At 41.1% G+C, this 13,531-nt stretch overlaps 2 pseudogenes; one reads left to right on the top strand and one right to left on the bottom strand.

Annotated features, from left to right (window-relative positions):
- Window positions 1–13,531, top strand: part of LOC117551909 — a 430,097-nt pseudogene that overhangs the window by 315,168 nt on the left and 101,398 nt on the right.
- The window catches only part of LOC117551910, a 354,701-nt pseudogene that overhangs the window by 286,384 nt on the left and 54,786 nt on the right, over window positions 1–13,531 (bottom strand).

The following is a 13,531-nucleotide window of genomic DNA, read 5'->3' as shown; positions in this document are numbered from 1 at the left end:
AGAGGTCGTTTCCTTCCATCAGAAACATTTTTTAACCAGTTTCTAAGTATTGTTTGTTTCATTTCCAGCTCGTCCTGTCTGTGTTTACAAATACAGACTGCTAGCTCTGAAGCTAACCAGGGTTGCCAAATGTGGGTACCTGGCAGGAGTGAGATTTTGATATTTAATTACACATATGCGCACTAAATGACTGCTATCGTGTCAGTAGCGAGACCTTAGCATATATATAGGATATACAATATATACAAATACACAATATTGGACACAGACTATAAAGGGCACACAGTTTCATTCACTAATGAAAGTCAAACACATGTTTGTTTCCACTGTTTCATTGTGTGCATAGGCCTCTCGCGATAAGCAAATAGTCCATCCAGAGCTGACCTATTATCCTGTCTCTTCTCGTTCTCATTCTCTGCTAGAAAGTGCTGTTTTTGCTGCCTATGGATATCACTGAGATGCTCCCCACTATGTACTGCTGTAAGGGTCCTTCCTAACATACCTGCCTTCTCTTTATCTGTCACTGCCAGCCTCTCCCCATCAACCAAAGCTGGCATTTTAATGGATTTCCTTTTCCCACTCATCTGCTTAAACATGGACCAGACATCACCTAATGTTACTCCTCTGCCAATGGTAGAACACAATTCTCTCCATGTTCTCTTTTGTGTGTATTTTACTGTCCTTCGAGCAGCTGCCCTTTTCCTTTGATACTCTATAACATTATTTTGTGTCATGTCTGGTTTAAATGAGTGTGTTGCTGTTTGATGAAGCCTAATTGATAAAGTTTCAAATGAGTAATATAGTTTTATTTGTCACATTTTATTTGGCATTAGTAAATAATTATTCACATTTACAGATATTTTACATGATATGAGTGATAACACGTGTTATAAGGGCTATTTTGCACAATAGGTGTGCCTTGGGATTTTTACTTGTCCTTTGGTGTGCTCAAACTCAAAACGAGATGTTCTAACTTAAACATAAAGACAGATAACAGGCTCATCACAGACAAACTGGATGTGGCCAAGTACTTGAACATTTTTTTCACAAACATAGCCACAACTCTTGTAAATAAATTACCCTCCCACTCAGGGCTTTTTGGAGTAGATCACATCATGACCTACTACAAAAACCTAGGGGTACGCAAAGATGATTTCAGTCTAGCAAGGGTAACAACAGCAGAGGTACTCATTAAACTGAGCGCCCTCCAACCTAACAAGGCCACTGGCCACGACAATATCCCCTCCAAATTCCTCAGAGACACAGCAACCGCCATCTCACCAGTCATAGCTCACATAATTAACCTCTCCATAAAAAGGGAAAAGTACCCAAAGACTTCAAAATTTCAAGAGTAACCCCCCTGCACAAAAAGGGCAGCAAATTGGACCCAGGCAACTACCGCCCTATTTCTATACTTACCTCCATCTCGAAAGTCATGGAAAAAATAGTATATGAACAGGTCGAAAAGTACCTCGCGGAAAAGAAACTAATCTATGAATTTCAATCTGGCTTTAGAACATCCCACTCCACTGACACATGCCTTCTTTATTTGAGCGACCACATCAAACAAGAGGTGGACGAGGGCAAGTACTGCGGCATGGTGATGCTGGACCTACAAAAGGCTTTCGACACTGTCAATCACACCATTCTGATTGACAAGCTAAAAGCAATTGGTTTTGATAAACTATCGGTGAGCTGGATGCAATCCTACCTGGAGGGGAGAGAACAGATGGTGGAGGTAAACGGTACTCTGTCCCCCCCCCTCCCAGTGAGCTGTGGTGTTCCACAAGGAAGCATATTAGGTCCGTTACTGTTCCTAATTTATGTAAATGACATGTCATCAGCATGTGACTGCAACTTGTTCCTGTTCGCGGACGACTCAGCCCTGCTGGTCTCTGACAGGAACAGGTTGCAGGTTGAAAAAACCCTCAGCTCCGAGATCGGCAGAATCTGCACCTGGCTCGCCGATAATAAATTATCATTACACCTGGGTAAAACAGAGTCCATTCTCTTCGGTTCGAAACATAATCTCAGCAAATCCGACGACTTCTCAGTTGCAGTGGGCGACATTATTGTCACAAGTAAGAAGGAAATTACATACCTAGGATCTATTCTTGAGGCAAACCTCTCCTGTGACAAAATGGCATCCAATGTAATAAAATAAGTCAATCAAAGAACTAGATTCCTATACCGGATCTCCTCTCTGGTAAACAAAAACACCCTGAAAACTCTGGCAGGAGCACTCATTCAAGGGTACTATGACTATGCTTGCACGTCATGGTACCATAGCACCTCCAAGGCGCTAAAAATAAAACTTCAAACATCGCAAAATAAACTGGTCAGACTACTGCTTGACCTTTCATCTAGAACCCACCTCACCTCTGCCCACTTTGACAACCTAGGATGGCTTAGAGTAGACGACAGAGTACAGCTACTTGCAATGGGCCTGGTCTACAAGATCCACTACACCTCTATGGTACCCATGTACATGTCAAAATTCTTCCCAAAGGTCAAGGAATACCATGATCATAACACCAGAGGGAGCTCCACAAATCATGTGAAACCCAGATTTGGCACAAAAAAGGGGGAATACACGTTTCGCAATTATGCCACATCAAGGTGGAACGCTCTTCCCACAACTGTAAAGGAAAGTAAAACTATACTTACCTTCAAAACCTCTCTTAAAGAGCACCTTCGGGGGAGAGCATTGCAGAACTGGCCCCGGTAATGGTACAAATCTCAACCTGTCGTTCAATGGATAGCTTCCCCCCCCCCCCCCCATCTATGTATATACTCACATTTTAGACTCTGTTACTAACTGTATATCTGTAGACTTGGTATGTCTTAAATGTCCGGTTAGGATGTATTAGAACGAAATCTAAAATGAAAATAGTAAATAAGCAATCTGTATGTAAAAAACCACCTGTATGTAAATTGTAAATAAGCCATCTGTATGTCAAATATGTCTTATATGTCTTAAATGACATGATGAATTGGAAATGGGGGACCCTGATGTAAACAAGACGAAAGTCTTTCTCTGGTCTGCATCCCCTTAACAATTGTATGTTTTGAGCTGTACTGTACTGTACCCAATATACAAGCTGTTAATAAACTTTTCAATCAATCAATCAATCACAGGTCTCAATCATACTTTAAGTATAATACAGGTCTCAATCATACTTTAAGTATAATACAGGTCTCAATCATACTTTAAGTATAATACAGGTCTCAATCATACATTAAGTATAATACAGGTCTCAATCATACTTTAAGTATAATACAGGTCTCAATCATACATGAAGTATAATACAGGTCTCAATCATACATTAAGTATAATACAGGTCTCAATCATACATTAAGTATAATACAGGTCTCAATCATACATTAAGTATAATACAGGTCTCAATCATACTTTAAGTATAATACAGGTCTCAATCATACTTTAAGTATAATACAGGTCTCAATCATACATGAAGTATAATACAGGTCTCAATCATACATTAAGTATAATACAGGTCTCAATCATACTTTAAGTATAATACAGGTCTCAATCATACTTTAAGTATAATACAGGTCTCAATCATACATTAAGTATAATACAGGTCTCAATCGTACTTTAAGTATAATACAGGTCTCAATCATACTTTAAGTTTAATAGGAAAGCATCCAACCGGAAAGTGTATACACTGCAGCCAGCCAGAAACTGTTGAGCATCTTTTACTGCTTTGCAGGAAATATAGTACTCAGAGAAATGTGCTTTTCCAGACACTGAAGAAAGCAAAATGCCATGACTTGTCGCCATCAGGGCTGTTAGGGAAAACATCAGGCAATATATATTTTGAAATTATTACGTTTCTAAGAGAAATTGATACATTTAAAATAATCTAGAGTTTTGGTTCTTTGTTTTGTTTTGTTTCTTTTGTTTCTTGTCCAGACTCCAGTCCAGTTGGTGGCGGTAATGCGCCTACAAGTTGGTTTGCCAACCGCCAATAAACACCAAAGAAGAAGAAGAAGAAAACCAGAGAAGAAGAAGATGCATCTTTAAAGTTCTTTGCAATTCGCCAAAAACCGAGAGGAGAAGAAGAAAAGAAGAGGTGAGTGGATTAAACACCTGCAGAGGTTTCATTAAGTGTATTTACACCTGTTAGCTTACAGTTAATCACGAATCAGAAGTTATCTTATTTAACACAACAGCTATAATCTTGGAAGAAAGAAACTCACAAAAAAACTTTCCAGTTCGGCTCTGGGGGAGTAACAGTTGATTTGTAATGCTCAGCTGACTTTATGTTAGTTATTTATTACACCAGTTGTCTTTAAGACGGTTTGAGTTGTTGTGTTGGTGCTCTTTACCATAGATATGGTTTTAAATATATGCTAACTAGCTTGTTAGCATCGCCATTCACCGCGACGTAGCATTGTTCCCATTGAAATGAATGGGGTTCTTCAGTTAGCAGCTAACGCTAAGCTAAGCGACGGTTTAGCTCATTAGATAAATAGATATACTTTATTTAAATAATGATTTATCTTAAACTGGGAAATGAATGTGTCACAGCAGAAGTGTTTTCAGGCATTACACGAGTTAAACATATTTAAAAGATGCAATAAGATATAATAAAAATGAAGCATTAGCAGCAAGTATACACACAGGACACATATCACTAGAGTATCTAAATAATACACAATATACAGAAAATACTGTATACATGGAGTACATTAAACAGTCTCACTAGCTAATGTTTGCTTTCTGTGTTAACTTAGTGATAGTTTCACATGGATAGCGCTATAACAGTGGTTCAAACATCCATTAATGTCACTTTCTATGTGAATAAAGTCATTTTAATGAAATAAAAGTGAACAAACTGTGAGCTGTAAGTTAGAATGTAAGTTGCTACACAGATTATGATGAATTATATCTAAATATTTGTATTATAATAATAATAATTTACACAGAAAACCAACTTTTTATCGTAATGGTTAAAGTAATTTGCATGTAACGTTAATAACTATCTGACCTTTCTATCATGTTCTCCTCTGCTTAGCATCACATTGACTAAATGGATCAATTTGGAACATGTTTACGTCACAGCAGCATAGATAAGACAAGGCACTGCACATGGTGTGATAAAACACTACATATAAGCATCTAGAAATAGAACATATCATTGAATAAACTCTTTGAACTCCTCCTCTTCACTCCTGACAGTTTATGATGAATTATATCTAAATATTTGTATTATATTAATAATGAAGCAGCTCTGTGGTCTTCATCAGGACAGCTGATGAGCAGCATGGAGGAGAAGAAAGAGACCCCTGGAGCTCAGGTCAGTGTGCACTTCATCACAATATATTCCTAATTCCAGCGTTTCCGCCAGGCGGGCGTCTTGCCTTCATTTGACGCCCTTATTCAGCTCGGAACGTCCTATACAGACATAAATAAACCAGCGACTGTATTCGCCATGACACGGACAGTCTGTGGTTTGTACTAGGGATGCCAGCGATTATTCGTTACAGTCTCCATAATCGAATATTATTTTTAAAAATCGATTTTATTTATATATATTTTTTTAATTATTTATGTTTTTTTTGTTTTTTTCTGGCTTAGTTTCAACCAAAATATAGACTAATGCTAATAATAGTATTAATATTTGTAAATGGCTATTGGTCATACCACCAGTTTGTTTTACTGTAAACTTGGAGGAAGCCTGCGTGCAGAGCAGACTGCTGCTGCAGCACGCTACACACCGCCCCCACCCCCCCTCTCCCTCACACGTGCAACTAAAGATCGACAAAGCGGCAGGTAAAAATAGTTCCTCCTCGTGGAACTACTTCGAACTTACAAGTCCAAAGGAAGTTAAATGCAAGCTCTGCGAAAATACGTTTGTCTATCACAGCTCATCCACAACAATGCGTTCGCATTTGAGTGCGAAGCACACCAAAGAGGTTACAGAGAAAGACGCAGCAGCCGGCCATTGCCAACTTCACTTCAAGGCCACGTCGTTGTGATGACTTGCGTGCATGTTTGTTGTTTGCACTGTTAAACATCGTCCAGTAAAGAAAACAACGGAATTCCTTTTGTCTGAGTTTTTTGTTTTCCTCTCCCACGGGGGCTGCCGAATAATCGATTTTGATCATGGTCAGTTTCTGGCAACCCTAGTTTGTACTTGTTTAACTTCTGTCTAGTTTCTGAACAGATATGAGGAGCTGTGAGCTCTGAGGGCTAACAGCTAACGACTGATGTTGGTTTTGTGGTTCACATTGTCACTACCCGATCTGCAGCCCTGCCCTATCTGCAGTGCGCATGTGCGAGATGGTCCGCCATATTTGACAACTCCATATGGCAACTCTAATAGGACATTTGACGTCTAGACGGCTGCCCGATTTGCATCGTGCATGCATGTCTCAAATATCTTTATTTAAATATTTTGTTATCTGAAATAAAATGAAGGACATTCACAGTTAATGTAATTAGATATAAATTATGAATGCCATACATATTACATACATTCAGTCAATATTTCTTCAGTATGTATGATAGCTGTCTAACAGAAGTTACATCCATTTCTCACTTATTCTGACAATGTACTTAACCCAAATGTCCTACTAGAGTTGCCGTATGGAGTTGTCAAATATGGCGGACCATCTCGCACATGCGCACTGCAGATAGGGCAGGGCTGCAGATCGGGTAGTGACAATGTGAACCACAAAACCAACATCAGTCGTTAGCTGTTAGCCCTCAGAGCTCACAGCTCCACTGCAGATAGGGCAGGGCTGCAGATCGGGTAGTGACACACAAAAAAATAAAAATAATAACATGTGTTGGTAAATATGAACACACAACTCCCATATTTAAAAAAAACTCAATCTATTCAAATTTGTTGATATAGTTACATTGCATTTAGCTGACGCTTTTATCCAAAGCGACTTACAATAAGTACATTCGACCAGGAAGACACAACCTTGAAGAAAACAGAATCATATAAGTACATCAGGTTTCATAGAGCCAAACATTTCAAGTGCTACTCAACTGGCTTTAGATAACCCAGTCCTTTATTAGTATATAAGTGCTTTGTTAATAGTTCTATCGCTCGAAGTGGAGTCGAAAGAGATGAGTTTTCAGTCTGCGCCGGAAGAAGTGCAAGCTATCTGCTGTCCTGATGTTAAATAGGAGCTCATTCCACCATTTTGGAGCCAGGATAGCAAACCCACGTGTTTTTGCTGATGGGAACTTGGGACCCCCTCGCAGCGAGGGTGCAGCGAGTCGTTTGGCTGATGCAGAGCGGAGTGCACGTGCTGGGGTGTACGGTTTAACCATGTCCTGGATGTAGGAAGGGCCAGATCCATTCGCAGCATGGTACGCAAGTACCAGTGTCTTGAAGTGGATTCTAGCAGTTACCGGAAGCCAGTGAAGGGAGCGGAGGAGCGGAGTGGTGTGGGAACATTTAGGAAGGTTGAAGACCAGACGAGCAGCTGCATTCTGGATGAGCTGCAGAGGTCGGATGGCACATGCAGGTAGACCAGCCAGGAGGGAGTTGCAGTAGTCTAGGCGTGAGATGACGAGAGCCTGGACCAGAACCTGCGTGGCTTTCTGTGTCAGCTGGGGACGTATCCTCCTGATGTTGTAAAGCGTGTATCTGCAGCAACGGGTTGTAGCAGCGATGTTTGCAGTGAAGGACAGTTTGTTATCTAGAATCACACCCAGATTCCTTGCAGTCTGAGTCGGGGAAACAACAGAGGTGCCGATGTTGATTGTCAGGTCAAGAGTGGGACAATCTTTTCCCGGGAGGAAGAGCAGCTCAGTCTTGTCAAGGTTGAGCTTGAGGTGATGAGCAGACATCCACTGAGAGATGTCTGCTTGACAAGCAGAGATGCGTGTGACGACCTGGGTCTCTGAGCGGGGAAAGGACAGAATTAATTGGGTGTCGTCAGCGTAGCAGTGGTATGAAAAACCATGCGGGCTAATGACTGATCCGAGCGAGTTTGTGTACAAGGAGAAGAGGAGGGGACCAAGAACAGAGCCCTGAGGGACCCCTGTAGTTAATTGACAACGGTCGGACTCGGACCCTCTCCAAGTTACCCTGTAGTTACAGTCTTTGAGGTATGAGGTGAGGAGGGAAAGTGCAGAGCCTGAAACTCCAAGTTGTGTGTGTGTGTGTGTGTGTGTGTGTGTGTGTGTGTGTGTGTGTGTGTGGTGTGTGTGTGTGTGTGTGTGTGTGTGTGTGTGTGTGTGTGTGTGTGTGTGTGTGTGTGTGTGTGTGTGTGTGTGTGTGGTGTGTGTGTGTGTGTGTGTGTGTGTGTGTGTGTGTGTGTGTGTGTGTGTGTGTGTGTGTGTGTGTGTGTGTGTGTGTGTGTGTTGTGGGTGTGTGTGTGTGTGTGTGTGTGTGTGTGTGTGTGTGTGTGTGTGTGTGTGTGTGTGTGTGTGTGTGTGTGTGTGTTGTGTGTGGTGTGTGTGTGTGGTGTGTGTGTGTGTGTGTGTGTGAAAACGTAGCAGTCGCTCGTTAGCTGTTCTAATGAAGGTAAACACAGTGAAGGCACAGCTCTTTGCAGCTGGTGCTGCTCTTCTCAGATTCTGCTGAGTTACACGTTACTGCCTCCTGGTGCTGCAGAGATTTCATGAAGTGAAGGAGGTTTTTCTTCTATGAAGCAGCTGTGGGCAGCAGATACTGTGAGAGTCACAGACATGAATACATAGGTCAAGGCAGACTGGTTCACAGACTCTCCTGTTTTGCCGATCCGGTGCTTGAACAAATAACTCTACACCCCTGGCCGAAATGTCCCTAAAATGAAGTCCGAGTTTGAAATATATCTCAAATAATGTATGCATTTCCCCACATAAACATAACAGTCTGCAATGAAACGGCTGTCTCCTGTGCGCTCCACTTCCTACTTTCTCCCTCTTTTTTTTCTTTCATTGCCTTCTAGGGGCTTCGTACAATACAAAAACAAATGCAAATATGTTATTTTAAAAAGTCCTTTCGAGTCATCTGTCTCAAGCCTAAGTTACAGTACGGCCACATTCTCAACAAAGTAACGATATGACTCCTAATATTAATTGAAATGCTTTTATGGATTTAAAAAATAATTGTATTGATTTAAATTGACATGCATCCGCTAAGAGAAATAGTCCGTTGTTACTGTTTGAACTAACGTAGCAACGGCAGGAATTGCTTCGAAAGTGTTTTTGAGGAGCTTTTTGATTACAGATTTGCTTGCTTTGAAAACGTCGCACAATTCATTATGTCAAACCTTGGAAAGTATCTAGATATCCCTGCCCTAATGCCAAAGGAACTGCACACTGAATATGTGTCGCCGTTTGATGTCTATGATCTCAGAGCACGCTTCCCTCTCCTGCAGGGGGGCGTGGTCAGCTGCAGGGGGCGTGGTCAGCTGCAGGAGGGCGTGGTCAGCTGCAGCTCACAGAATCAGCCCCCTGCAAAAACAGCGCTGGAAAGAGCAAATGGAGCGAAATGAGGCATGGCTAAAATGCAGGATCTTTTTGGTATTTTGAAAAAAATACTATATTTATATAGGTATGGCCCTACAATATATTGTTCAAATATAGCATGATAGGTCCACTTCAAGTGAGTTTTTATTGTGTTAACTTGTGTATTTATGCTGTTTAGATTGACTTTCTCTCTTTCTCTGTCCGTCTGTTCTAGAAACCGAAAGGAAGAGAGAGACGTCACAGCTGTCAGCAATGTGACAAATCCTTCACAACATCTGGACATTTAAAGAGCCACCTGGGTATTCACACAGGAGAAAAAACGTACAGCTGTGAAGAGTGTGGGACAACTTTCACTCAATCAAGTGCTCTCAAATCACATCAACGTATTCACACTGGAGAAAAACCGTACAGCTGTGAAGAGTGTGGGACAACTTTCACTACATCAGGTGCTCTCAAATCACATCAACGTATTCATACTGGAGAAAAACCGTACAGCTGTGAAGAGTGTGGGACAACTTTCACTCAATCAAGTGCTCTCAAATCACATCAACGTATTCACACTGGAGAAAAACCGTACTGGTGTGAAGAGTGTGGGACAACTTTCACTGAATCAGGTGCTCTCAAATCACATCACCGTATTCATACTGGAGAAAAACCGTACTGGTGTGAAGAGTGTGGGACAACTTTCACTACATCAGGTGCTCTCAAAAGACATCACCGTATTCATACTGGAGAAAAACCTTACAGATGTGAAGAGTGTGGGACAACTTTCACTACATCAGGTGCTCTCAAATCACATCACCGTATTCATACTGGAGAAAAACCTTACAGCTGTGAAGAGTGTGGGACAACTTTCAGTACATCAGGTGCTCTCAAAAGACATCAACGTATTCATACTGGAGAAAAACCTTACAGCTGTGAAGAGTGTGGGACAACTTTCACTAGATCAGATGCTCTAGAAAAACATCACCGTATTCATAATGGAGAAAAACCGTACTGGTGTGAAGAGTGTGGGACAACTTTCACTTCATCAAGTGCTCTCAAAACACATCACCGTATTCACACTGGAGAAAAACCGTACTGGTGTGAAGAGTGTGGGAAAACGTTCACTACATCAAGTGCTCTCAAATCACATCTTCGTGTTCACACAGGAGAAAAACCATAGTGGTTTTAAGAGTGTAGGAGCCGCAATTAAGCATATTTTGTTTTTTTCACAGTTTACAATAAACAATTCCCATCTCTAGAGTGGCGAAGTCACGCCCATCTACTTCCGCTCCATGGGACCTTATTTCGGAAAAATAATGTATTGAAGTCAATGGAGAGAAAAAACGTATCTTTCGATCCCGTTTGAATAGTGCCATGAGTTACACATATGATGTTTGTCAATCTTAAAAAATAATTTCCATGTCAAAAAAGTCATAATTTGTCCTAAAACTGTTGAAATATAAGACTATGAAAAATACGCAACTACAAATACTACTAATCCCAGAGTAAGTGATGTCACAATTGTTTTCCTCCACTAAGAGATAGCTAAGATAACTTTAACAAGATGCCTGTGTGCTTAGTACCAGGTTGTTATCATACCAGCAATGGGTCTTGCTCGTTCTTTCGCTTATCGTCTGATGAAAGGACCAGGAGTGGCTGGATCAAGTTAGCTACCTAGCTAGTAGCTAGCATGTTAGTTAGCATTACAGCCTTGTCATTTTTATTAGCCTTAACATGAAGTAACATTAAGTAACCCAACATGTTAAACAGTAAGAGTAGTCATATTTCGTGAACCCTTTGAAGAGTACTGTCCCTTGTGTGATCATTCTATAATACACAATTTAAGCCCGAGGGAGAAATGCTAACGCTAGTATTAGCATCTGCGATCTTTTCTACTTCACGCTATCTGCAGAAATGGTTGACATTAAACATTAAATAGACCAGGCCGTTCAGAGAGAATCAAAGGAAGACAGGCAGCTTTGCATGGCATTCTTTAGGAGGTGTTTCATTGAGGTGATAGTGAGGGTAGTCAATCCTTTTGTTGACAAGACAGTAGTGATGGCCATCTTGGTGACGTGTGTTGTTCTGCGAGACCAGAGATGTAGTTCATTGAGCGTTTCACACAAAAAGTGTTACTTCACAGTTTTACGACACATTTTCTTTTTTTTGACTTGCAAAATGATCTTTTAAATTGACAAACATCATATGTGTAATTCGTGGCACAATTCAAACGGGATCGAAAGATAATCTTTGTCTCTCCATTGACTTCAATACATAATATTTTCGAAATAAGGTCCCATGGTGCTCCACCGGAAGGGGAGGGACTTCGCCACACTATTGGCCTTGTGTTGGGTAATCCTTTTTTCCATTACAGATCCCATCCCAACAGCGCCATCTGTTGACGTAACGTCAGAATTGACAGGCATAATGTTCACTGTTCCTTTAAGTTTCGTTTTCTGGCTGTCCTTCTGCCGACAGCTGTTTCAAACAGCTGACATTATTGCTGCATCAAATCCAAGCCATTGTCCAATGCAGCTTATGTATACGATCCCGTTTTAATGCTGCTCATACCCGGCCGCTTTCCCAGCCTTGGCTCTCGGCCTCTCCTTTCGCTGTCTTGATGAGCACAGGTGGTGACAATCTCCAGCTGATTGTGGCGTGTTGTCCAGCTGATCCGGGATGATGGTGTCGGTTGTGAAGTAATCCAATTGTTTGTCCGGTGAAAACGATCCTTAATCCAATGCGATATGTTTCTTATTGTCCAGTTTCACTCATAGAGTACGATTCTACTTGATGTAATGGCAGTTTAAATGTTCCAGTGTCCTATATCTTTTTGCCATTACTTAACAGGAGGGTTTAGAGTGATCCTGACGCAGACACAAACATATGAAGGTCCGGTCTTTTGCTGCAGTTTTAGAATGATGTTTTATTGCTATACATACCAAGGTTTAATTACACGGTGTCAATAGTTGTAGTATGAGCATCTGCTGGGGCTGGGCTGGCCATCTGGTAGAATCGGTATGCTCTTCGTCCTGTGTCCTCTTCCTCTCACCTATGACCCTTTTTATACACCCCGCCACCAAGTGTTCTAAAATAATATATATATATATATATATATATATATATATAAATAAATAAGGTAAACTGAGACACCAACAACACCCATAAAATGGCTCCTACAAAGAGTGTGGGAAAACCTTTTCTTAAAGTATTCACCTTAAAGTCCATGAGCGAGTTTTACTGTTCATTCACATGCTTCATGTACCTGGAACATATTTACGATATTTTCAGTTTGATTCTATTCTCTTGTTGAAATGATCAGACTACCAAAAAAATAAAATGGCCTGAGAAACAGACTCGTAACCCTGCATATTTGTTGTGTTTTGCAGCATATTATAAACATGTCATTCCCTTATTTTCAAATACCCCAGGTTGTGAAGGTATGTATTTGAGGTGTACTGTCCACATCGCAGACCTGAAGTCCTGCAGTCAATGTATACGAAGTGTACAGGACCTTGGTCTCTGAGACTCAAAAAAGCCTTTCTCGCCTACCTGTCCACTTTGCATACCTGAGATCCTGCAGTCATTTCTCAAAGATGGTGTGGCATATAGGGAGGTGCAATCTCCTGATGGTATAGACTGTATTATAGTGGACATCTGCAACCCTAGAAAACAAGATAACATTAGGATAATCAATTTATACAACCCATGTCTAAATCTAACTACTGATATATTTAAAGAAATAGCAGAATATAAACATAGGAAGGAAGTTTGGTGTGGTGATTTCAATGCACACAACAGTCTATGGAGCAGCAACCATACAGACAGTAACGGAAACATAGTGGAAGAAATGCTGGAGGAAAGAACACTAGTATGCCTTAATGATGGACATGGCACAAGATTAGATGTTCACAGGGGGAAAGTCTCATGCCTGGATCTGACATTGGTGTCAAACTGGTTACGGCTGCTGCCTTCCTGGTCCTCTTAACTGTGTTAATGTGTGTTGCATGTAAATGAGCTGTGCGATTACCCTGTCGTGATTGGCTGCCATCTCCTGGTCCGCCCCCTGAAGATTGTGATTGGAGCACGCCGGGTTCGACGCAC

This window comes from Gymnodraco acuticeps, unplaced genomic scaffold (assembly GCF_902827175.1).
Source record: "Gymnodraco acuticeps unplaced genomic scaffold, fGymAcu1.1, whole genome shotgun sequence".
Classification (NCBI taxonomy): Eukaryota; Metazoa; Chordata; class Actinopteri; order Perciformes; family Bathydraconidae; genus Gymnodraco; species Gymnodraco acuticeps.
The sequence above is the reverse complement of the archived record's forward strand: the minus strand, read 5'-3'. Positions and strand labels throughout refer to the sequence as shown.